The sequence below is a fragment of the Dromiciops gliroides genome, chromosome 1 (assembly GCF_019393635.1).
Source record: "Dromiciops gliroides isolate mDroGli1 chromosome 1, mDroGli1.pri, whole genome shotgun sequence".
NCBI classification, from domain to species: Eukaryota; Metazoa; Chordata; class Mammalia; order Microbiotheria; family Microbiotheriidae; genus Dromiciops; species Dromiciops gliroides.
This window is the reverse complement of record NC_057861.1, coordinates 720,340,452-720,367,709: the sequence shown is the minus strand read 5'-3', so window position 1 is coordinate 720,367,709 and position 27,258 is coordinate 720,340,452. Positions and strand designations below refer to the sequence as shown.

The following is a 27,258-nucleotide window of genomic DNA, read 5'->3' as shown; positions in this document are numbered from 1 at the left end:
AAGTCTTTCAAAACATATTCTATTCTTCATATGAGAATGTCCTCATATGTATTACCAATGGAAATAATTAGCATTTGAAGGTTTTTCTCTATTTTCCATCTTTGCTTTTCTACTTTGCTGAATGCTAATATAATAATTCACTTGAAATGGTCATTTGCCTCAATTGGTTGGTTTCTTTTAATGGCTAAAATGAATAATTCACTGCAATAGGGTGAAATGCTAATTGCTAATTGCTCACAAATATTTTAGTTGTTCACTTAGGACTTTTGGATTTTTTAAATTTTAAGTATCCTTCTCAGATAATGAAAAATTTAAGTGATTATATTTTATCACCCTGTAAGCCCATTTAAGTGTCTCAGAGAAGATAAGCCTTCAACTCTGTACCTGGAAGATATCACTGCCAACTTGTCTCAAGGATATTACATTATGACAACTCTTGTCTGCAGAGCTTGAGCACAATGTGACTGGTGAAACGTGATGTGTCAAAATCTACCTGGTGTGTTTCATTTTGAAAGACAGTCATTCCTAAAGATTTATTTGTCATTTTTTTTAAAGACAGAAATGGACTTTGTGCTTCCAACACATCCCATAACTATATTTTATAACAGAGACTATCTGCAGCCACTTTTCATTCACATCCATAATGGGAAAAAGGTAAATACTCTAAGATGTGACATGACCTTGCTAAGGTTAGGAAAATATAGGTAGAGACTAAATGTCTCATCTGAAAAAATGTAGAAAAGACAAAATGGTTTTATCTACTTAGGACATCAACCTTCATTCATTTAAAAGTATTTATTAATATCTACTGTTTATTAAGTATTATCATACTATATACTATAGCTATAATAGGCAGTGGTTCAGGCAGCTAGGTGGTACAGTGGATAAAGCACTGACCTTGGATTCAGGAGGACCTGAGTTCATATCCAACCTCAGACACCTGACACTTGCTAGCTATGTGACCCTAGGCAAGTCACTTAACCCCATTGCCCTGTATAAAAAAGAAAAGGCAGTGCTAATTCTGTTTGTCTTCTCAATCAGTCAGCAAATTGTTCAACAGCCTATCTAGTAGGCACAATGTTAGGCTCTGGGGAATCAGATAAAAATTGAACAACCCCTACCTTGAAAGAGTTTATATTCTCTCAAGGGAGGGCATTTATTTTAAGCAAGACCAGACTCTAGTCCTAACAACATAATACTTACCCATTCTTTTGAAAAACTAAGTTGTTTTTGACAATGAAACAAGTGCTCAAATTAGTTATTCATATCAAGTCAGTAAAAAATCCATCAATCATATTTTCATCCATAATGACAACACAACTGAAGTCACCTTATGAAAACAAGAAAATGAGATGTATGTGTGATATACATTTATAGAGAGTGAAGTACCTACAGATCATCTCCATGAAAAAGCAATGAAAATATATTTTTGTCTCCAAAAGTATCAACTAATATCCACAGAAAATAAAAGAAAAAACAAGGAAAGAAATAAACTTTTACAAAAAATATCATAATCTAAGCTTTTATCAAGATCATATTAGTCTTTACATGTCCATTTTAATAATTATAATTTTCATAGTAATGATGATTATCACCACAGAAATATTTATTATGGTGTTTTTTTTTACTTCATGCCAGTCAAAAGAAAGGCAAAAATATATTCCCTACTCTCATGGTAGTTCATACTCTAAGTGGAGGAAACACAATATGCAAACAATTATTCATATACAGATATAAGGAGTGTAAATGAGATATAATCTACAGTATAAATGGGAGCTAACTCAGAAGGAAGGTTCTCACAGTAGAAATGAGGTGCAGGAAACCTGTCTCGAAGGAAACCTGCCGGGGAAAGTGTCTTGCAGAAAGTAAGATGTGATTCTATTGTTATTAGGCACTGTGAATAAATAAGCTCATAATACTAAAGAATTCGAGCACCTCATTTACAATTTATAGGCTTAAAAGAAGTACTGGGATATTGAAAGCTTAAGTGGCATTCTCATAGTCACTCAGCCAGTTTGTGTCAGAAGCATTTTGTGAAGCTATGTCTACCTAACTCTCAAGCTATCTAGTTATCCACCACACCTTCTGACTACATCGCCACCACCACCACCACCACCATCACCATCATAATCATCGTTGTGCATCATTAACATTACCAGAACAGCCACCAGCATTATCTTCTTCCTAATTATCATCAACACCACCACTATCACCACCATCATCAACCATGGCCAACACCACCAGAACCACAACCAACATCATCTTCTTCCTTATTACTATCACCATTATTATCACCACCACCATCATCATAAATCATTATCATCTTCATCATCAATAATAGTAGTATTCACATTGGTATATAATTAATCATCTTTAATTATAATAATCATGTTCATTAAAAGACCATATGATTCATTCTATGGACATTTTGATGTTTCAAAATGACTTAGGTGGGTTTCTTGTGTACAAAAATCTTGTTAAAATTTGATTGTTTCCTTAAAGCCTATGCAGGCAATTTCCTTAGCTACCAATTGGGGGTATAGACAGGCTGTCAAATATGTACTCCAGTGGTATGAAATAAAGATATAAGTTGATCCATGATTCAGTCCTTTACTCTTTTTTTTTCTTTTTTTTGTTTTTTTTTGCCTTTTCTTTGAAGAATCCATACTCAGTAATACAATTCCAAATTAGCCTCAGATAGTAGTATAAAAGGCTTTAGTTACTTCTAGGGAAAAAAAAAATCAATCAATTGAGCATTCTTTTATGTGAGCTGAAGGACTATCTATCTATCTATCTATCTATCTATCTATCTATCTATCTATCTATCTATCTATCTAGTTTGCTAAGAGGATAGAACATTAAACCAAGAGTCATAAGTCCATAGTTCAAATCCAACCTCAGGCATGTAGCAGTTGTGTGACTCTTATCTAGTTACTTAAACTCTCTATCCTTTGGTTTTCTCATCTGTAAAATGAAGATTATTATTATATCATATTATGTTATGTTATGTTATGCTATGTATGTTATATTATTATATCATTTAAAAATCACATAAAAAATAGCTGGCAAGCACTGAACATCAACATTAGTACTTTCCCTAAAGGATCCTTCAGATAAACATTCCACATCAATCATTTGCCCTTTTTCATGAGCACCCAGGAGACCATGCCATTTTTTAAATCTCTTGTCCAGTTTTCTGGTGAAAGCTAACAACTGGGACCTCATTTTAATCTATTAGATATTAGATAAACCATAAAAGGTAAGTGTTTTTTCTCTTCTCAAATAAAATGTCCCTTTCAAGGTGAATCACTAACCCCATTGTCCAATCCTATTCTTGGATTATATCTTGAGCAAAACTGATTGATTTGCCCTAATATTCTCTGTCAAAATCCTTTGAAGTTTGTCTGAGATAACACAGCTTAATTGAGAGTACAAGCCAATGTATTTTATTTTCATTTTCAGAGAACAATTGTGACAAATTTTTAATATGTTCTAATGGAAGACCACTAAACATGGTGTCAGACAATTTGAGTTCAGATCCCAGGTGTGTGACTTTGGGCAAGTCACTCAACCTCCCTCAGCTTTAGTTTCCTCTTCTCTAAAATGAGAGAATTGAACATTTTGCTTTTTACCAGGTCCAGCTAAATGATTCCATCAAGGTTACCTCAACCTTATTTCTATCTTCTCTTAAGATATTAAGCTACATTATTGAAATTATACTGCCTTACAAGTCTGAAGATAGAAAATTCAAAATTCACCTCTAATACTTACTATGTCATTTCAATCTTTTAAAATTTTTAATATTATTTTCCCCAAATAAAAAACTATTTTAACATCCATTTTTAAAACTTTGTGCTCAAAATTCTCTTCCTTCCTCCCTCCCCTTCCACCTTAAGAAGACAAGCTATTCAATAAGTTATACATGTGTAGTCATGCAAAACATTTCCATATTAGTCAGGTTGTGGAAAAAAACAGACCAAATAAATCTCAAGAAAAATAAGCTAAAAATAATTATAATTCAATCTGTATTCACATACCATCAGTCCCCCGAGATGGATCACATTTTTCGTCATGTCTTTCAGAGTTGTCTTGGATTATATTATTGCTGAGAATAGCAAAGTCATTCACAGCTGATCATCTTACAATATTGCTGGTACTTTGAATACAGTACATTTATTTCACTTTGTATCACCTCATGTAAGTCCAAGTTTTTCTGAGAGCATTCTGCTCATCATTTCTTATAGCACAATAGTGTTTCATCATAATCACATTAAACAATTTGTTCAGTCATTCCCCAATTGATGGGTTTCCCCTCAATTTTGAGTTCTTTGCACAAGAAAAGGGCTACCATAAATATTTTTTTTGCATATATATCCTTTATATTTTTGTTTCTGGATACCAACCTATTAGTAGTATTATACTAGGTCTAAGAATATGCATGGTATTATAACTCTTTAGGCATAATTCCAAATTGCTCTACTGAATGTTTGAATCCATTTATACCTCCACCAACAGTGCACTAATGTCTCATTTTCCCCGTATCCCCCATGATATTTGTCATTTTCCTCTGCTGTCCTCTTATCCAACCTAATTGATAGGAAGTAATACCCCAGAATTGTTTTGATTTGCATCTTTTTAATCAATAGTGACCTAGAGCATTTTTCCATATGAATATAGGTAGTTTTGATTATTTCATCTGAAAACTGTTCATATCTTTTGATCATTTATCAATTGGAGAATGGCCCTTATTTTAATAAATTCGACTCTGTTCTCTATACATTTGAGAAATGAGGTCTTTATCAGACAAATTGGCTTAATTTTTATTTCAGTTACTATTGCTAAATGTATTTCTCTCCATGCTATTCCCTCCTCACAACATTTACTCTATTATCTATCTCCTTTCACCCTGTCCCTCCTTAAGTGTTTTGCTTCCAACTGCCCCCTCCCCCAATATGTCCTCCTTTCTTTCCTCCCCCCCCAAATTTATTTCCTTCCTTTCCTATTTTCCTTCAAGGTAAATTAGATTTCTATACCCAATTGAGTACATAATTTATTCTGTCTTTGAAGTAATTCAGATGAGGGTAAGGTTCATTCACTCCCCAGCACCTATCCCGTCTTCCCATCCACTGGATAAGCTTTTGTTTGCTTCTTTTCTGTGAAATACTTCATCCAATTCCATCTCTCCCTTTCCCTTTCTCCTAATCCATTCCTCTCTCACCCCTTAATTTCATTTTTTTAAATACTATTCCTTCATATTCAACTCACATCTATACCCTCTGTCTAAATGTATTCCATCCATCTGCCCTAAAATGGGAAAGTTCTTATGAGTTACAAGTATCATCTTCCTATGTACAAATGTAAAAAGTTTAACTTTTTAATATCCCTTATGATTTCTTTTTCCTGTTTATGTTTTTATGCTTCTCTAGAGTCATGCATTTGAAAGTCAAATTTTCTATTCAGCTTAGGTCTTTTCATCAAAAATGCCTGAAAGTCCTCTCTTTCATTGAATTCCTATTTTTCCCCCAAAGGATTGTACACAGTTTTGCTGGGTAGGTGATTCGTGGTTGTAATCCCAGCTCCTTTTCCTTCTGGAATATTATATTCCAAGTCTTCTGATCCTTTAATATAGAAGCTGCTAAATCTTGCATTACCCTGACTAGTTCCACAATATTTGAAATTTTTTTCTTTCTAGTTGCTTGCCGCATCTTCTCTTTCACCTGGGGGCTCAAGAATTTGGCTATAATAATCCTAGGAATTTTCATTTGCGGACCTCTTTAAGGAGTTAATCAGTGGATGCTTTCTAATTTCTATTTTACATTCCAATTCTAGAATATTAGGACAATTTTCCATGATAATTTCTTCAATGATGTCTAGGCTCTTTTTTTAATCATGGCTTTCAGATAATCTAATAATTTTCAAATTTTCCCTCCTGGATTTATTTTTCAGGTCAGTTGTTTTTGTTTTTGTTTTTGTTTTTTTCCAATGAGATATTTCCCAGTGCCTTCTTTTTTTTCCATTCTTATGGTTTTGCTTTATTGTTTCTTGATTTCTCATAAAATCATTACCTTCCATTTGTTCAATCCTAATTTTTAAGAAGTTATTTTCTTCAGAGAGCTTTCATACTTCCTTTTTTATTTGACCAATTTGGCTTTTCAAGGCATTCTTTTCCTCATTGGCTTTTTATACCTTTTTTTTTTTTTTTTACCATTTGTGCCCCGTCTGTTTTGTAAGGTGTTATTTTCTTCATTATTTTTTTTTGTGTGTCTCCTTTACCAAGCTGTTTACTTTGTTTTTCATGATTTTCTTGCATCACTTCCATTTCTTTTAACATTTTTTACTCAACTTTTATTTTATTTTCAAAATCTTTTTTTGAGCACTTCTATGGCCTGAGACCAATTCATATTTTTTTCTTGGAAACTTTGGATGTAGGAGATTTGACTTTTTTATCTTCTTCTGCAGGTGAATTTTGATCTTCCTTGCACCATAGAAACTTTCTAGGGTCAGCATTGTCTTCTGTTTGCTCATTTTCCCAGCCCATTTTTTGACTTTTAACTCTTTTTTAAAGTGGGGCACTGCTTCCAGTGTGGAGGTCATACTGTCTCAAGCTTCATGGGGCTTATGCAACTGTTTTCACAGATATTTCTAGGAATTTGTAAGTTTTTGGTTCTTCCAAGGTGGTATAACTTCAGCAGAGGTACATTTACTATTCTCCTGGCCTGTGCTCTGGTCTGCAAGCAACCACAGGCCGGCTTTTCCGCCTTGGAGTTATGAACAGATTCCCACTCCACTATGGCTGCAAGCTCTTATATGCTTGTGCTCCTCCCAGTCCTGGGACCTCCACCCCAGACTGTGACCTGGGTCTATGTATGGGCAAAACAACAGAGTCCTGTCTCAGTGATAGCCAGAGATCCCTGCGATTTATTTTAACAATATGTAATATAATGTTATATTTATATAACATGTATAGAAAGATACACACATATATACATACACACACATATATATATATATATGTATATATATATATCCATTAATACAATGAACACATGCAAAGTGATTATAAATAAATGTATACATCACATATACACATGAAAATATGTAATTTACATGTGAGATTTTCAATTCAACCTGGATTTAATATGAAAATTATCTCTTTCCAATATGGAAACAAAAGGTTTTCCTACCTTTTATTCTACTATTTTCTTGGTAATTGTTAGTTCCATGATATAAAGCCAAAATGTCCTTCATTGAAATGGCTCAGTATTGGCATTTTTGTTTTATTATCTTACGATGTTTGATTTTTTAATGTTGATTAAAAAAAAAACTAAACACATAATTACTTTCATGGTAATATGATGGCTGAAAAGCAAATAAAGAATATTAGGAGAGCAGGTAAAACAATTACTTCTTTTAGAACTGGTTTATCAGCCTTAGTCATGCAAGAAATGTTTCTCTTAGATAACATGCAAAAGATAATAGTTACAAGATTTAGCTATTTTCAGAGAACTTTGTTTTTATTTTTTAGCAGTTATGGCTTATCAGAGATAAGAGGATTCTGTAGTTATCTACTACATGAGCTTAAAGTTTTGAGTTTCATAAACTCTGGGATGAGGTAATATTCCAATCATATGATGAAAGTGCAATTAGCATCGATATTACACATTTCCTTAGAAGATGCCAACTTATAATTTGAAGCCGTTACAGAAGCATAGGCTGATGTTTGAAGGCAAACCAGGTTTAGGTGACTTTTTCCTCTGAAGAGTGATGCATTGCATTATATTTAGCAAGATTATATTGACTAAGAGGTATATGAAAATCACATAAAAATCAGAAATTACTTGAATTGGCATTTGGAAAATTATTAAAAAGCAAAGCAACAGCAGGCTATAAAAATGATCTTGTTTGCAGGCAACATTTGTTTCTGTTTCCCCACTGGAGAAGTTTGGGATGTTCAATTATAGGCCTCATTGCTTCAGCATTATTTTCTACTGAAATGTCGGAACTTGGAAAAGCATATCTAATGTGCAAATTAAGTTTATTGCTGCTCATTTAGTTGTTTATTCTTTGTGATAGAAGTCTTTATTATGCTAGCATATCAAAGGTCCTATCTGGGTTTCTCCTTCAGAATGGAAATATGCTTTAATATACATCTAGATTTACTAATGGAGATGGAGAGATAATTGGAAACCTAGAGGCTCTCAAAGGCATTTAAGAGGATTTGAGGTGTTCTTCCTGAATACAACTTTTTCAGAACCATAAATATGGAATTAGGGAATGGCAAGATATATTGGGCTATATTAATAATACTGGGGTTGGTGAGATTACTGGGTATGGATTTTGGCAAAATTGAGAAAAAGTTCATAGAAAAATCTAATTTTCTCATGGAATTTGCAAATTTCAATAATGGTTACTCCAGTATTTAACCATCTCCATCTATCAGTCACATAGTATGAATTTATTAAATGCCTACTATGTGAAAGGTGATTTGATAATACCTATAGATACAAAGATAAAATTGAAATCATTCATGCCTTTGATGGGTAGACATTCCAAAAGACTGGTTGCAATGTTCCCATAAAAAGAGGCTCTTCATGAGAAAAACAAAGCATAAAACCAAATATATTTAACCAAAAATTGTGTAAGCAGTTATTAGATTATCTTATTCAAAAGAAACTCCCTTTCCTTTCAATACAAAGTAAGAAAGCTATTGAGAAGATAAATTGAAAGTTCATGTTTTATAATAATTTATTAACAGAAAGCAAACCCAGAGCTCAAAGAAAAAAGTATTGAGTGTGACCTTTTATTTTAAGATCAAATATTTGATTTTGGGGGGAATGCTTAATAAGCAAAATCCCTGTGCTAAAGTAGACCAGCACCTGCTGTAAAATCAAGGAGTCTTTGAGAATGGTCTAGGACACTGAGACATTAATTTGACCAAGGTATATATAGGAGACACAAAACTATCTATCACGATATACTCCCTCTTTGACATGTATATGTGCTTTATGTGAATTGTCTTATTTTAGCTTCGCAACTACCTTAGAAGGTAAAAACTACAAATTGAGAATATTTAGCTTAAGTCACAAGTGGTGACAGAGGCAGTATTGGATCTCTTGCTCACACCAAAGTTCAAACCTATCCATTGTAACCACACTTTCCTGAATTCCAAAGGAAATCTAGTCACTGAAAGAACTTCAAAGGCAAATCATCAGAGGGTTATTCTGTATTGACACTCATTCTGAAATAAGAAATGTCAAATAAATCCTCCCCACATACAAATTATCATGAAGACTGCAGCAGATTTCATGTGCTTAATGTTTTAATATTTTATGCAAGCATGAGCCCTTCCTCTTTAAACAAATAAAAAAAACAAAAAGAAATACTTAGCCTACTTGAATTCTTCCCTTTGTTCATCATTTTCTTCATTATAGAACACTATTTATTATTTTGATTAATGTCAAATTAGCTAAATTCATTAGCTATTATTAAATAGTTTGATCTTCTAGATAAAATATTGGGTCAACTGAGCCAGGAAGTCAGTAATAGCTTTCTGGCTTCACAAAGGAAAATTTGAAAGTACATTGTGTCTCCCTGTCTTTCTATATCTCTATCTCTAAAACAGCATAATGATACTTTATTTGTCAATTATCCCTGGTTGTCTTTTAGGAGCTTTGTGGCTATTAATGAGAGAAAGAGCCTAATTATCTCCTTGAGGATAGGAGAGATTAGCCTCACTTAAACTAACATTTGCTATAGACTCAGCACTGTGCCTACTGATTTGGGAAGGCTTTGGAGCTGCTGCTGCGTTCTGCATGCCAAGGGAGGTACTTAAGAAATACTGTTTACCACACAATGAGGAAGAATGTAGACAGACAGTTAGATTTTCCCTTACTCCAACTCCTTATGGCAGAAGTTTTTAACCTGGGGTCCCCAGGTCCCTGGATAAATGTCAGGGTTTGTTTTTTTTGTTTCTTTGGTGCTTTTTATAATAAACTCTCTCAGACTGTGGACTAAATAAGGACTTTTCTTATTATCTTCAGTACATTGCAGCTGAATTCATTTCAGCAAACATTTATTAAGCACCTACTGTTAACTACAAAAATTAGAAATCACTCTTCCTCTTCTCTCCACGCCTAATTATAAGCCTGCCATGTTATTATAACATAGAGTTATTGAACAGATATTTGGCTGTGTGTGATCATAAAGTAAATTATCATGTTTACTGTGTATATGAACAGGTAACACAGTACATAGACCCATTTTCATATTTCATCCCATTTATATGCTATGCCTAATTTCTTCAGAGGAGTCCCAGTTTGTGGTGTTTAATATCCCCCTGCTATTCAGTAGCTGTGTCAAAGAACAACATTTTATCTATCACCAATTTTTAAGATATAGGTCGCATCTACCTGGGACACAGCAAATACCATGATAGGCAAACTAAACATGCCCAGTTATTTCTCAAAGCTTGTCTATATTTAAATGAAACAACTTTAAACAACGGATTGCTTTAAGTTTTGAGAGTTGGCCAGTTATTATAGCTGTATCATAATCCATTGCTGTTGATATGTCACAAAGCAATAAAGAGATTTCTTCAAGCAACACACAATAGAAACAGATTATCTGTATGTGTTCAATAAGATTTATTGATGCCTTTTATATCATTATCACTTTGAGAAATAATCATATCTTCTAAATGGAAGCCTCTCAATAAATAGCTTTAAAAAAGCATCTAATAGTAACTGTGTCTGATGATGTATATGATTTTGCTCTTTTTTTTCACCCAGCTCTGTGCTAATATAAAGAATGTGTTCATTATATAATATGAAAAATATATCTGATTAATGTCTAGAAATATTTTATAATATATAGTAAATATAAATGAATGTTACATCATCATGCATATTATATTGACATGTCATATGACATTAACACACACACACACATACACATTCAATTGGGTGGAGTAATCTATTTAATCAGGGCAGTAAATGAGCCTAACATTCATCAGAATTGGCTCAAAGACCTCAATCTCAGCAAAATTGGCTCAAGGAGGGAATAACATATACACTCAATTGGGTGGAGTAATCTATCTAACCCTGCAGGAAAATAGATTTGATCAGGGGATAAAGAGAGAGGGGCAAAAGAAGGGAGGGAAGATTGGAGGAGGGGACAGACAGAAGCAAATCCCTTTTAAAGAGGGATAGGGTGAAAGAAGATAGATATTATCAAAGTCAATATAATATTTATAAATATAAAGTAATGGGCTATATATACAATGCATATATCTACATATAATATATGTAGATTGTGCATACATATATAGGAACATATGTTCATATCTATGTGTATACACATGTATACATAATAATACATTATATACATATATAGTACATTCAATAATACGTAATAATACATTATACTAAATATAATCATGACATAAATAATGAGAAGAAACAATAATTTAATAATTAGAATAGATTTTATATACACGTATACTAATGTGTATACATCTCTATACACACACACACACACACACACACACACACACACACATATATATATATATATATATATATATATACACAGGACATGTATGCATGCATGTCGACATGTTGTCCTTTTGGTATCTGTGCATGTATGCATTATGCAAACAAGCAGCCACAAGCAACTAATTCAAATATCAAAGAATCACAATCAGAATTAGACAATATTTAGAGCTACAGCACAAAAGAATAGAGCATATGACATGGCATATTCCAAAAGGCAATCAAGTAAAGGGCTACAACTAAGAATAACTTTTTAAAATTATTTTTTCCCTTTATTTTCTTATAGGAACAAGTAGTGAAAAAAGAGATTGTAGATGCAAATTTGATAGATGAGGAAAAAGCCTAGGAATCACTAACAAACCAATAGAAATTAATTTAATTTTATTATGTGCAAATGAACCAGAATGAGATGATATCTGAGATTCCCAATATGCATTTAATGTCATTTTCCACATCTATTTGGTTATCTTTGCAGTATTTTTAAAGAGTAAATTAGAAAGAATGATAATGGAAATAATGATCATTGGATTATAGATTTATAGCTGGAAAGGGTCTTAGAGTCCACCTACTTTCAACCATTATTTTGCAGATAGGAAAACTCAGGCTGATAGTGGTTGTATACCATCCATTGGATTTGGACCTAACTCCATGGGTGGCAAAGCCAGTGATGGTTCCACAATACCTTGTTACTTCCTTCAGGTACATAAGTGGAACGAGATTTTACCTTTGCATTAATTATTTATTTCTTTTGGATAGAGTTTGTTACCTAAGAAACTGATGTTGCATGATGCCTGGAGGACCATGTAACCAGGTTATCTCAGCCATGGAGGAGGTCTTTACCATATGGAATGAGGCAAATGAGGCATGCAATTGCTAAAAATAACATTTTCTGATTTTTTGAAAGAAACCAATCCCATTGTTCATGATTATCCCTTGAGGTTTAAGCTGTCTGACTAAGGAATAGCTTACATAATACTGCATTTAGCCATTGATATAAGAAAATGGTTCTAATCAGGTGAGGGGAAACCACACTAAATATTTCTGACAGCTCATTTAATATGATTAGTTTGAGTGCCAAAGGGGCACCAATACCATATGATAATGAAGATGCAACTCAAGACATTTAAGCATTATCAAAAGAAGTGTAGGACAATAATCTTTTTAAAAAATATATTTTAAAATGTTTTTATATTACACTCTAGGGAGAAATTGATACATTTAAGATGTTTTGAAATAAGATGATTTATTTGAGCTTATAGTTGTTCAACTTCAGAATAAACCCTCTTAATCAAGGATTTATAAATGTTTCTGTCTCATGAACCCCCTTTGCAGCCTAGTGAGGCATAGGGATTCCTCAAAACAATGTTTGTAAATGCATAAAATAAAAACCATAAGATTACAAAGGAAACATATTGTAATGAAATATTATAAAAATATGTGTGTATATATACATGTGTATATACAAATATGTTTATATGTATATGCATGTGTATATACATATATCTGTCTCTCTATATATACATACACACACATACATACGTACGTACGTACATATGTACATACATACATACATACATACACACATACATACACACATACATGATAGATAGTGTTAACCTGGAAATTAATTTAACAGTCAATATAGGAGAAAGAATCTTTAATCAGGGCAGAGGAACTATAGCTCCTGGTATCACAATGCTAGGAATACCCAAAGAAGAGGAACTGAGGACAGTTGATATGGGGTAACAGAATAAAAGGAACATAATGTAAATGAAACTTTAACAAAGGGAGTATGTGACTACCTTTTAGTTAATTTTAGAAGCTACTTAAATCTAAATAGAAACTACTTAATGTAAATGGACTCTTTTACATAATAAGCCAAATTCCAGGGAGTAAGGTGGGGAATCTTTGGGAGGGGATAGTTTGTTTGGGGGTGATCTATAAGAGTCTGGGAATGACAAAGATTGGTTAGCCCCAGGCAATTCATTGGCCTGGGAATAGAGAGTAGGTGGGGGTTAGTTTTCAGTAAATTTGTGGTTATCAGTAAATAGATAGATAGATAGATAGATAGATAGATAGATAGATAGATAGATAGATAGATAGATAGATAGATAGATAGATAGATAAGGGATAGAGATAGGGATGGTGATAGGGATGGATGGATGGATGGATGGAAAGATGGATAGCTGCATAGGGGGATAGATGGGTAGGTAGATGGTGGACGAGTAGGTAGGTAGGTAGGTAGGTAGGTAGATGATAGATATTCTCATAGATCCCAGGATAAACACTATTCCTCTAGTCCAACTGATAAAGCTCTTCCAATGATTTCAAATGCGTCATGCAACTAAGATAAACCTTTGGAACTGGTTAATCCACTGATCTTTATGTCAAGATTAGTAGTTCATATTGGGAAATTATTTTTCTTTCTTTTAGGATATATTAGAGGCTCAACATGTAAGCATATGGACCATATCTCCTTCCCAAGTAGCTTTCTATTACTCCATCTGGGCCATTAACTCAAAAGCCTTCCCATAGACTCCTCCATCAGTCCAAGTCCATGCCTCCTGGGTTCTTTTTTTACAAGAAGTAACCCTCCATTGCTCCAGATGCATTCTTCAGATGATGTCATATCTATCCTTCTGTCCTGAGTCTCCCAGGCTATGATTGCACCTGACCGTATTTGCTATAAGGTGGGCCTTCTGGTCTTCACAATATTAAATATCAATACATGCAATGTTTTGTTTTTCTTTTTTTTTCAGGGCAATGAGGGTAAAGTGATTTGCCCAGATTCACACAGCTAGTAAGTGTCAAGTGTCTGAGTCTGGATTTGAACTCAGGTCCTCCTGAATCCAGGGCCAGTGCTTTATCCACTGCGCCACCAGCTGCCCACATGCAATGGGTTTTGACATTGATAGAAGGAACAGAGGAATTTAATCTTCTGCCTCTTTTAAAATATCATTGACACTAGAGCAGAATTTCATCATCAAGGATTACCATATTTCAACCTCCTGATACTTTCTCCATCCTAATGATTTTAATCCATAGTTGTAGTTTTACAAATTCATTCACTATCCCCACCTGTGCATTCCCTTACTTCTATCCTCCTCAATTGTATTATTCTTATATCCAATTCCAGATTTACCTCTCATTTACTTTGTGCTCTCTGAAATGCATGCCCCATAGTTAAGTTTCCTTGCATTTTTATCCTTTTCCTTCCTCACCTCTCCATTTTCTGGGTCTTATTGAGAAGCCCCTGATAACCCTACATAACTATCCAGCCTCTTTACTGTTAATTACACTTTCATTCACTATATCCCTATCTCCCAACTCACTGGTCCCAGAAGAGTCAGAATACTCCTTGCTCCACATGGTCACTTCCAAAATCATCTACTACAGTCACAGAGTAATTTCTCTTCTTCTGAGATTCATTTAGTCCAAACTTTTCATCCAAACATGATTCTTGTAGCAGTTATTTATAGGGCCCTCAGAACATTCTCTTTTTCTCAATAAGTTTAATATTGAATGCACAGTCTTTCACCTCCATCTTCTATCTTCACAATAGGAAACTTCAATACACATTTTGACACTCTTTCAAATGCCTAACCTTCGCAATGCCTAAAAGCAAATATTAGCAGCTCTCATAAATTAGAAGGTACTTTCTTGAACCTTAATAGAAAGAGTGCACATGCCATTATAGGTGCTTAAATATTTATTGATTAACTGATTGACTTACATGTTGGGCTGAGTTAAAGGGTAGACATTTTTGCTAGTATCATTTTTTATTTTATTTTTCCAATTTCATTTAAAACAATTTAACCTTCTCTTAAAAAATTATGAATTCCAAATGCTCCCCCACACCCCCTCCCCATCCACCTCACTGAGAAGGCAAGCAATTTGAGGAAGGTTATGTATATGCAATTATACAAAATACATTTCAATATTAGTCATGTTCTGAAAGAAAACACAAAAATATGAGTTTAAAAAATGATGCTTCAATCTGTATTCAGATTCCATTGGGTTTTGTTCAGCCCTCTGGTAATGGATAGCATTTTTCATCATATGTCCTTCAAAAATGTCTTGGATCTTTGTATTGCTGAGAAAAACTAAGTAAGTAATCAATGATTTTTCAGTTGTTAAGATTTGTCTTTATTGGTGTAAAACATGCTTTATAATTGTGTTCAGGTATTTCCTGGGTTTGTCTTGGTAGACTCCTAAGTGTTTTTTATTGTCTATAATTATTTTAAGTGGAATTTCTTTTTCTACCTCTTGGGGCTGGACTTTATTAGTAATATATAGAAATGTTGATGATTTATGTGGGTGCATTTTATATCATGTGAGTTTGCTTAATTTGTTAATGATTTCAACTAGTTCTTAACTAATTCTCTGAAATCCTCCAATTATATAAACATGTCATCTTCAAAGAGTGATAGTTTTATTTCTTCATTGCCTATTCTAATTTCTTTGATTTCTTTTTTCTTCACTTATCTCTATAGTATTTCAAGTGCAATATTAAATAATAATGGACATCTTTGCTTCACCCTTGATCTAATTGTAAAAACTACCTTTTGCTTGTTATAGATTCTAATTGTTGTTGGTTTTAGATAAATACTACATATAATTTTAAGGAAAGTTTCCTTTAATCCTAGGCTTTCTAGAGTTTTGAATAGGAATGAATATGTTATTTTGTGAAAATAAATGTGCATTTATTGAGGTAATCCTATGTTTTATTTGTTGGTTTTGTTATTGATATGGCCAATTATACTGATACTTCTAATATTAACTAGCCCCATATTACTAGCATGAATTTCATCTGGTCATAATGTATAATTTTTCTGATATATTGCTGTAATCTCCTTGCTAGCAATTTAAAATTTTTGCATCAGACTTCCAGGGTAGAGCAAAGATGGTTGAGGAAAGGCAGTGAACTCTTGAACTCATGACATGATTGCTCCAAAAAAACATCCAAAAAATGTCATAGGACAATTCCTGGAGCAGCAAAATCCACAGAAAAATGTGCTGAAATCATCTTCCAACCAAGGATGGCTTGGAAGGTAGAAAGGAGGGAGCTGCTGTGCTGTCCCAGGAAAGCCTAACCAGAGAAACAGACCCCAAGAGCCTCTGAAATAGCTTCAGTGCCAGTGTTATCTGGAACTAAATTCGCTGTCTGGTGAGAGGGCTGAGCCCTTGGCAGGGGGGAGATTACAGGGGTCTATGCTGGTGTTGAGGCTGAACTTGTGTTTTTCACCCTTGCTGGGAACCAGAAGGAAGGCTTGAGTAACAGTGGCCCAGGTTGGGGAGGGGCAAAGGCTCTTCAAGGCTGACATCAACAACACACAAAGCTGGTTGATTAGCAAGTGGTTCTGGGGTCATCTATGGACCAGGGAACAGGCCAGGTGAGTGAAGAACCTGTTCCTCCTTAAACCATACCGCCTGGGAACTGCTGAAGTTGGGATAATGCAGCCTGGAAATAGTGCCCCACTTTAAGGAGCTAAAAGTCAAGTAAAAGACAGGCAAGATAAGCAGACAGAGAAAGGTGAGGATTGTAGAAAGTTTCTTTAGTGATAAGGAAGATTGAGGTCCACCCTCAGAAGAAGTCGATGTCAGGGATCCTATATCTAAAACTTCCAGGAAAAATATGAATTGGTCTCAGGCAATAGAGGCACTCAAAATGGACTTTGAAGATAAAGTTAGAGAGGTAGAGGAAAAAATGGAAAGAGAAATGAGGTTGATGGAGGAAAGACATGAGAAAAAAGTCAACAGCTTGAAAAGCCAGATGGAAAAGGAGATACAAAAGCTCTTTGATGAAAATAATTGTCCAAGAATTAGGATTGAACAAATGTAAGCTAGTGACTTTATTAGAAACCAAGACACAATAAAGCAAATCCAAATGCATCAAAAAATAGAGGAAAATGTGAAATATCTCCTGAGAAAAACTGCTGACCTAGAAAATAGGTCCAGGAGAGATCATTTGAAAATTATTGGTCTACCTGAAAACCATAATCAAGGAAAGAGCTTAGACACCATCTTCCAAGATATTCTCAGGGAAAATTGCCCTGAAATTCTAGAAGCAGAAGATAAAATAGAAATTGAAAGAATCCACTGATCACCTCCTGAAAGGGATCCCAAAAGGAAACCTCCTAAGAAAATTATAGCCCAATTCTAGAGCTCTCAAGTCAAGGAGACAATATTGCAAGCTGCCAAAAAAGAAATAATTCAAGTACTGTGGTGCCCCAGTGAGGATAGCACAAGATCTAGCAGCTTCCACATTAAAGGACCAGAGGGCATGGAATATGATATTCCAGAGGGCAAAGCAATTGGGATTACAACTAAGAATCATGTATCCAGCAAAAGTGGGTATAATCTTTCAGAAGAAAAAAATGGGACTTTAATGAAAAAGAGGACTTTCAGGTATTCATGATGGAAAGACCTGAATTCAATGGAAAATTTGATTTTTCAAATACAAGACCCTAGAGAACCATAAAAAGTTGGAGTTAGGGGGCATCTAGGTGGCACAGTGGATAAAGCACCGGCCATGGAGTTAGGAGTACCTGAGTTCAAATCTGGCCTCAGACACTTAACACTAACTAGCTGTGTGACCCTGGGCAAGTCACTTAACCCCAATTGCCTCACTAAAAAAAAAAAAAGTTGGAGTTCGGTGACATGCCTGGAGTCCTGCAGTAGGTGACTGTGACTGTCTTATGTCTGAGGCTGGGTTTTAGCTGGGATCCCCCTGGGTTCAGGGTGGATGCTTTGTCATCTAACTAATCCATGGTAATATCTTTAGGGTTAAATTGAGGGGTTAGCAGTATGCATTGGAGGAGGAGGAAGGGCAGAGGTAGCATGGGGTGAAATCCCACATGAAAGAAACAGGAAAGGTCTTATGGAGGGGTAGAAGAAATGGGAGAGGAGCAGGGCAGTAAATGAAGTTTACACTCATCTGAATAGGCTCAAAGACCTTAATCTCATCTGAGTTGCTTCAAGGAAGGATTAACACACACACACGTCCAATTGGGTGGAGTAATCTACTTAATCAGGGCAGTAAATGAGCCTAACACTCATCAGAATTTGCTCAAAGACCTCAGTCTCAGCAAAATTGGCTCAAGGAGGGAATAACATATACACTCAATTGGGTGGAGTAATCTATCTAACCCTGCAGGAAAATAAATTTGATAAGGGGATAAAGAGAGAGGGGCAAAAGAAGGGAGGGCAGATTGGGGAAGGGGACAGACAGAAGGAAATCCCTTTTGAAGAGGGATAGGGTGAAAGAAGATTGATAATAGAGTAAATATCATGGGGAAGGGAATAGAATGGAGAGAAACAGTTAACCATAGTAATCATGAAAAAAGAGAAAAGGGGGAAAAATTGTACTAAAAATATTTGTAGCAACTCTTTGTGGTGGCTAAGAATCGGGAATCCAAGGAATGTCCATCAGTTGAGGAATGACTGAAGAAGCTGTGGTATATGATTGTGGTGGAAGGGTATTGTGCTATAAAGAATGACAAACAGGATGATACCAGAAACACCTGGAAAGACTCATATGAACTGATATATAGTGAAGTGAGCAGAACTGGGAGGACATTGTACATAGTGACAGCAGTATTTTTAAATGAGCAATTGTGAATGACTTAACTACTCTCAGCAATACACAAATCTAAGACAATCCCAAGTTTCTAATGACAAAGCATACTATCTACCCACATAGAAAGAACTGATAAAAAGAGCACTTGTGGATTATACATATATAACCTATATCAGATTGGTTGATGTCTTGTGGAGGGGGGAGGAAAGGGAGGGAGGGAGAAAAATTTGGAACTCTAGATATTATGAAAATGAATGTTGAAAACCGCTTACATGTAACTGGAAAAATAAAATATATGTGAAACTTTTGCATCAATATTCATTAGGGAAATTGGTCTATATTTTTCATTCTCTGCTTTTTGTTTTTCTTGGTTTAGGTATTAGCAACATATTTGTGTCATAAAAATAATTTGAAAGGTCTTATTTTTTGCCTTTTTTTTCCCCAAATACTATAGGGTTGGAATTGATTGTTATTTAAATATTTGGTAAAATTCACTTGGGAATTCATTTGGCACTAGAGATTTTATATTATTAAATTCATTAATGACTTGTTCAATTTCTATTTCTAAAGTAGCACTTTCAAGTATTCTACTTGCTCTTCTGTTAATCTGGGAAATAGGGTTTTTTTTGTAAATATACATCCATTTCACTTTTATTGTAAAATCGATTGGCATACAATAATTGTTTTAATTTTCTCTTCATTGTTGTTGAGTTCACCCCTTTCATTTTTGTTACTGGAATTTTTTTCTTTATTTAAGTCAAATTAACAAGTGGTTTATCTATTTTTTTTCATTAAAGCAGCTCCTACTTTTGTTAGTTCAATAGTTTTCTTACTTTCAAATTTATTACTTTCTCCTTTGATTAACATAATTTTCAATTTAGTGTTTAATTGGGCTTTTAAATTTTTTTCAAGGTTTTTTTTTTTTTTAGTGTCCAATTCAATGATCTGCTCTTCCTCTATTTTGTTAATAGGAATGTATAAATATATATATTTGCTTTAAATACTGTGTTGGCTGCATCCCATGTTGGTATGTTATTTCATTATTGTCTTTATATTTAGTGAAAATGTTTATTGTTTCCAAGGGTTGTTCTTTGATCCATGAATTCTTTATTGTGTAATTAAAATGTCCAAATGTGGGTTCTAATCTGTCCCCCCAGTTTTTGGGAGAAACTGACTAAAATCACTGATAAACTAATTTAGGTTTTTTAAGCGTTTATTGAAAGATAGTAAAAGAAAGAGAAAGATTGGAAACAGATTTCCTATAACATGGCAATCCTAAACTCCCTAAGCTACCATCTCTGAAGTCCAGAGCCACCATGCCGATCTCTCACAGCCAAAGAGGCCAAGCTCTCTCCACACAGCCTCTGCTTCCTCCTTCCTGTTCCCCTCCCAGAAACCGAAGGTTCTTCAAGCTGATTGGTTCACTGTGCCTGAAGGTAGTCAATTTTTCCCCCTTTTCTCTTTTTCACAATTACTGTTGTTAATGGTTTTCCTCCATCCTATTCCCTTCCCCATGATATTTACTCTATTATCTATCTTTTTTCACCCTATTTCTCTTCAAAAGGGATTTGCTTCTAACTGTCCCTTCCCCAATCTGCCCTCTCTTCTTTGGCCCATCCCTCTTTACCCTTTTCTCCTCCTATTTTACAGCAAGCTTAGATAGATTACTCCCACCCAATTGAGTGTGTGTGTTATTCCCTCTTTGAGCCAATTCTGCTGAGTGTTGGGCTCATTTACTGCTGAGCTTAAATAGATTACTCTTCTCAGTTGGGTATATGTGTTAATCCCTCCTTGAGTCAACTCTGATGAGATTAAGGACTTTGAGCCTATGCTAATGAATATAAAGTTCATTTACTGCCCTGATCCTCCCCCATCTCTTCTACCACTGCATAAGAACTTTCCTGTTTCTTTCATGTGGGATTTCACCCCATGCCAACATTCCCCTTTCTTCTCCTCCAGTGCATTCCTCTCACCCCTCAATTTTACTCTAAATTTGTCATCATGGGACAGCTAGGTGACACAGTGTACAAAGCATCCACTCTGGATCTAGGAGGAACCCAGTCCCAATCTGGCCTCAGATCCAAGACACTCACCCACTACAGCACTCTAGGCATGTCATCTAACTCCAACTTTTTATGCTTCTCTAGGGTCTTGTATTTGAAAGTCAAATTTTCCATTGAATTCAGGTCTTTCCATCATGAATACCTAAAAGTCCTCTTTTTTATTAAAGTCCCATTTTTTTCTTCTGAAAGATTATACCCACTTTTGCTGGATACATGATTCTTAGTTGTAATCCCAATTGCTTTGCCCTCTGGAATAACATATTCCATGACCTCTGGTCCTTTAATATGGAAGCTGCTAGATCTTGTGCTATCCTCACTAGGGCACCACAGTACTTGAATTATTTCTTTTTTGGCAGCTTGCAATATTGTCTCCTTGACTTGAGAGCTCTAGAATTGGGCTATAATTTTCTTAGGAGGTTTCCTTTTGGGATCCCTTTCAGGAGGTAATCAGTAGATTCTTTCAATTTCTATTTTATCTTCTGCTTCTAGAATTTCAGGGCAATTTTCCCTGAGAATATCTTGGAAGATGGTGTCTAATCTCTTTCCTTGATCATGGTTTTCAGGTAGATCATTAATTTTCAAATTATCTCTCCTAGACCTATTTTCTAGGTCAGCAGTTTTTCTCAGGAGATATTTCACATTTTCCTCTATTTTTTGATGCATTTGAATTTGCTTTATTGTGTCTTGGTTTCTAATAAAGTCACTAGCTTACATTTGGTCAATCCTAATTCTTAGACAATTATTTTCATCAAAGAGCTTTTGTATCTCCTTTTCCATCTGGCTTTTCAAGCTGTTGACTTTTTTCTCATGTCTTTCCTCCATCAACCTCATTTCTCTTTCCATTTTTTCCTCTACCTCTCTAACTTTATCTTCAAAGTCCATTTTGAGTGCCTCTATTGCCTGAGACCAATCCATATTTTCCTTGGGACTTTTAGATATAGGATCCCTGACATTGACTTCTTCTGAGGGTGCACCTCAATCTTCCTTATCACTAAAGAGACTTTCTACAGTCCTCACCCTTCTCTGTCTGCTTATTTTGCCTTTCTGTTACTTGACTTTTAGCTCCTTAAAGTGGGACACTGTTTCCAGGCTGCACTGTCCCGAGCTTCAGAGGGTACCAGGGGGTATCATTTAAGACAGGGCTAATTCTTCACTCTCCTGGATTGTTTCCTGGTTTGTAGATAACCCCAGACCAACATGCCAATTGACCAGACAGCAAAACTTTGTGTGCTGTGGTTTTCAGCTCCAATGAGCCTGAGCCCCTCTCTCATCTCCATCACCACCACTCAAGCCTACCTCCTGGTTCCCAGCAGGGGTGAAAAAGCCAAGTGCAACCTCAGCACCAGTATAGACACCTGTAATCTCTTCCCTACCACCAGCTCAGCACTCTCATTAGACTGTGAGCGTAGTTCCAGACAATGCTGGCACTATAGCAGATTCAGAGGCTCTGGGCATCTCTTTCTCTGGGACTAGATCTGTGTCAGTGCAACTGTAGGGTTGAGCTCCACTCCTGTCTCAGTACAGCAGCTCCTGGCTTCTGACCTTCCAAGGAATCCTTGGTTGGAAGATGATTTCAGCACATTCTTCTGTGGATTTTGCTGCTCCAGGAATTGGCTTATGGCAAAAAAAGAAAAAAAAAGGTATATCCTTTCTTTTCCCATTAAATTTTTTCCAAACTTTTCTAAACTTCTGTGCATCTGCACAATTTTTTTTTAATGTAGTTCTGAAAAAGAAAAGTTATGGTCCCCCATTAATGAAATTTTATGGTCCATTTCCCCCTCTAACTTAGGTATTCTTCCCTTTAAAATTGGCATTCTATACTATTTGATGTATATATGTTTAATATTAATATTACTTCATTATCTAGGATAACTTTTAACAAGGTATTATTCCTTTGCTTATCTCTCTCTCTCTCTCTCTCTCTCTCTCTCTCTCTCTCTCTCTCTCTCTCTCTCTCTCTCTCTCTTTTTTTGGTGAGGCAATTGGGATTAAGTGACTTGCCCAGGGCCACACAGCTAGTATTATATGTCTGAGGTCAGATTTGAACTCAGGTCTTTCTTACTCCAGGGCTGGCACTCTATCCATTGCACCACCTAGCTGCCCCCGCTTATCTCTTTTAACTAGATCTGTTTTTGTTTTTGCTTTGTCTCAGATCATAATTATGTCCCCTGTGTTATTTTTGTTGTTGTTGTCATTGTTTTTGTTTCTTTTTAGCCTCAGCTGAATCATAACAGCCCCTTACCGTTATTTTGTGTGTGTCTCTTTCCTTCAAGTGTGTTTCTTATAAACCTACTACAGGATTCTAGTTTTTAATCCACTCTGCCATCCACTTCCATTTAATGGTTGAGTTCATTCAATTCAAATTCAGTTAAGATTACTGTGTATTTTCCTCCATCCTATTTTCCCTGTTTATCTCCCTCTGCCTTCCCCCCACACAAACACATTGATTTTGTATCTTTTCTTATTTTCTTATTTTCCTTCATTCCTAATTTCCTATAGAGTATGATATATTTATATATACAACTGAGTGTGTATGTTATTCATTCTATCAGCCAATTCTATTAGAGTAAGATTTAAGTACTGCTTACTTTTTTTTTTTTTTTTTTTTTTTTTTTTTTTTAGTGAGGCAGTTGGGATTAAGTGACTTGCCCAGGGTCATACAGCTAGTAAGTGTTAAGTGTCTGAGGCCAAATTTGAACTCAGGTACTCTTGACTCCAGGGCTGGTGCTCTATCTACTTCGCCACCTACCTGCCCCTACATGAGAGAATAGGTTGCTAGTTTTCTTTTTCTTTTCTTTTTTTTTTTTTTTTGGTGGGGCAATGAGGGTTAAGTGACTTGCCCAGGGTCACACAGCTAGTAAGTGTCAAGTGTCTGAGGCTGGATTTGAACTCAGGTACTCCTGAATCCAGGGTCGGTACTTTATCCACTGTACCACCAAGCTGCCCTGTACTGCTTACTTTTTAAAATGTTTTATGCCTCTTTTATGTAAGAGAATTTATACCATTATAATTTTTCTTCCCCCTTTTCACAGCGCATCCTTCTTTCTCATCCCATCATTTTTTATATCATTCCATAACAGTTAACACGCACCCATGACCTTTCTTTATCTATACGCCACCTTTTTTTGTGGGGCAATGGGGGTTAAGTGACTTGCCCAGGGTCACACAGTTAGTAAGTGTCAAGTGACTGAGGCCAGATCTGAACTCAGGTCCTCCTGAATCCAGGGCTGGTGCTTTATCCACTGAGCCACCTACCCGCCCCTGTAACCCTTTTAATTCCCCTAATAATGAGAAAATTCTTAGTAGTTAAATATGTCATATTTCCATGTAGGCATGTAACCACGTTAAGCTTATTTAATCCCTTATGATTTCTCTTTCTTGATTTCCTTTTTGTGCTTCTTTTTAGTCTTGTATTTGAAAATCAAGTTTTCTATATGGCTCTTGTCTTTTCATCAAGAGTGTTGAAACTCTTCTATTTCTCTTAATATTCATCTTTTCCTCTGAAGGACTATACTCAGTTTTGCTGGATATCTCAGTTGTAATTCTATCTTCTTTGCCCTCCAAAATATCATATCTCAAATCTTCTAATAAATCTCTTGAGTTATTCTGACTGTGGATACACAATATTTGAATTGTTTCTTTCTGGCTACTGGTAGTATTTTCTCCTTTACATGGAAGCTGTGGTATTTTCTATAGTATTTTGGGAGTTTCATTTTAGTAACTCTTTTAGGAGTTGAACAGTGGAGTCTTTTGATTCTGTTTCTGGGATATCAGGGCAGTTTTCCTGAATATTCCCTTGAAACATAATTCCTAGGCTCTTTTTTGATCACAGCTTTCAAGTAGTCCAGTAATTCTTTAATTATCTCTCCTCAATCTATTTTCCAAATCAGCTTTTTCCCCCAGTGATATATTTCACATTTTCTTCTGTTTTTCATTTCATTTTGAAATATTGTTTTTCCTTGTCTCATGGAATCATTAGCTTCTACTTCACCTGCTGTACTTTTTAAGGAATTATTTTCTTCAGTGAAATTTTGTACTGCCTTTTCCATTTGTCTGATCCTACCTTTTAAGAATTGTTTTCTTCAATTATTTTTTGTTATTTTTTTTTCCATTTTGCCTATTTTGCTATTTAAGGAGTTCCCTTCAATAAATGATTTGCCTTTTTTTCTTCATTTGGCCTATTCTTCTTTTTTATTATTTTTCTTTATTTTTCTAGAGGTAATTTGGGTTAAGTGACTTGTCCATTGTCACACAGCTAGTAAGTACCTAAGATAGGATTTGATCTCAGTTCCCCTTAATTCCAATCCTGGTGTTCTATCCATTCTATCACTTAGATGTCCTTTTTTCTGTGTGTTTTAAAGGTGTTATTTTATTTACTATGTTTTGTATTTCCTTTACCAAGCTTATGATTTTTTAAAAACATTTTCTTTCATTACTCAATTTTTTTTTTAATTTTTTCTGCCTCCCTAAATGGATTTTTTTTTAAATCTGCTTCTGCTCTTCCATGATTTCCTTTTGGGACTGAGACTAATCCAGATTTGTCTTTGATGTTTTGCATATCCTGTTTTGACATTGCTGTCTTTTTCTGATTTTATGTTTTGATCTTCCATGTCACCATGGTAACACAGTCAGGTTCTTTTTGTTGTTTGATCCTTTTTCTAGCCTATTTCACAACTTTTAAGTTTATGTTAAAGTTTGAACTTGCTCCCAGTGGAGGGGGCACTTTCTGAAGCTTCAGGGTTGTATATAGCTATTTTCAGAGATACTTCTAGAAACCTGTAAATTTTCATTTCTTCTAAGGCAGTCTGATCTGAGGAGAGGTATGTTTACTACTCTCTTGGACTGTGTTCTGGTCTTTAAGTGACCACAACCACTCTTTTCTGCCTTGCAACTTTGAAGAGGGTCCATGCTCCACGGTGGCCACAAGCTCAAGTATGTTAGTGATCCTCTTTGTCCTGGGACTGCCACCCAGGACTTCGAAACAGATCTGATTATGGGCAAAGCAACAGAGTCCTGTCCCTAGTGTCCACAAAGAGACCCGTGTAATCACTTCCTGATCAGTTATTCAACCCCCTTACCATCTTGGGCTGAGAGGTCCAGAAGCAGCCACTGTCACTGCTGATTTAGTGGCTCCCAAGGCCTGCTCCTGGTTTGCTAGAACCTGGTTTGTGCACTGGACTGTAATCCACTCTCATGCAGGTGTGATAGACCTTTCCTGCCAACCTTCTATGTTGTCTTTGGCTGGAAAGTTATTTCATCCTGTCGTTTTGTTGGTTCTGTTGCTCCAAACATTGTTTTATGGCTTTATTTAAAGGTTTGCTGAGGGGTTTGGGGGAGAGCTCAGAGGAGTCACTGACTTTTCTCTGCCATTTTGGCTCTGCCTCCACTACTATCTTTAAAACAGGAACCACGGGGCAGCTAGGTGGCGCAGTGGATAAAGCACTGGCCTTGGATTCAGGAGGACCTGAGTTCAAATCCAGCCTCAGACACTTGACACTTAACTAGCTGTGTGACCCTGGGCAAGTCACTTAACCCTCATTGCCCTACAAAAACAAAAACAAAAACAGCAACCACAAGCACAATGCCAACAAATTACTCAGTACAGATGATTGTTTATCTTAAGAATGTACTTGGAAACCAGAATTAGAACTTTCCAAACTGAGCCTCTAATTTTTAATTTTAAAATATTTATATACCTCTAACATGTTGGATCATGACCCAATTGAATTATTTGCCTGGCACTTTGAGCTCTACTGTTGCAGTAGGCTATATTTGTAAAGTCAAAAAAGATCATATAACTTTCAAGTGTTGTTGACATTATTGCACTATATTTATGCATGTTCACTTTGGATTTGAAGTAAGAGGATCTACATCTAATTGTTATTTTTGTTACTGACTGAATGTGAGTCTAAGCTGGTCACACAACCTTTCTGTGCCTGTTTCCTCATCTGTAAAATGACAGTGTTTGATCATATGACTCCAAACATTCATTCTGAAACTGATCTGGGATCATGTTTCCCAAGAATACAGATGAATCTATTTCCCAACATAATTACCTCTGATCTCA

At 35.4% G+C, this 27,258-nt stretch overlaps 1 protein-coding gene across 1 annotated transcript in view; it reads left to right on the top strand.

Moving 5' to 3' along the window:
• The window catches only part of LOC122737331 (contactin-6-like), a 482,372-nt gene that overhangs the window by 387,002 nt on the left and 68,112 nt on the right, over positions 1–27,258 (top strand).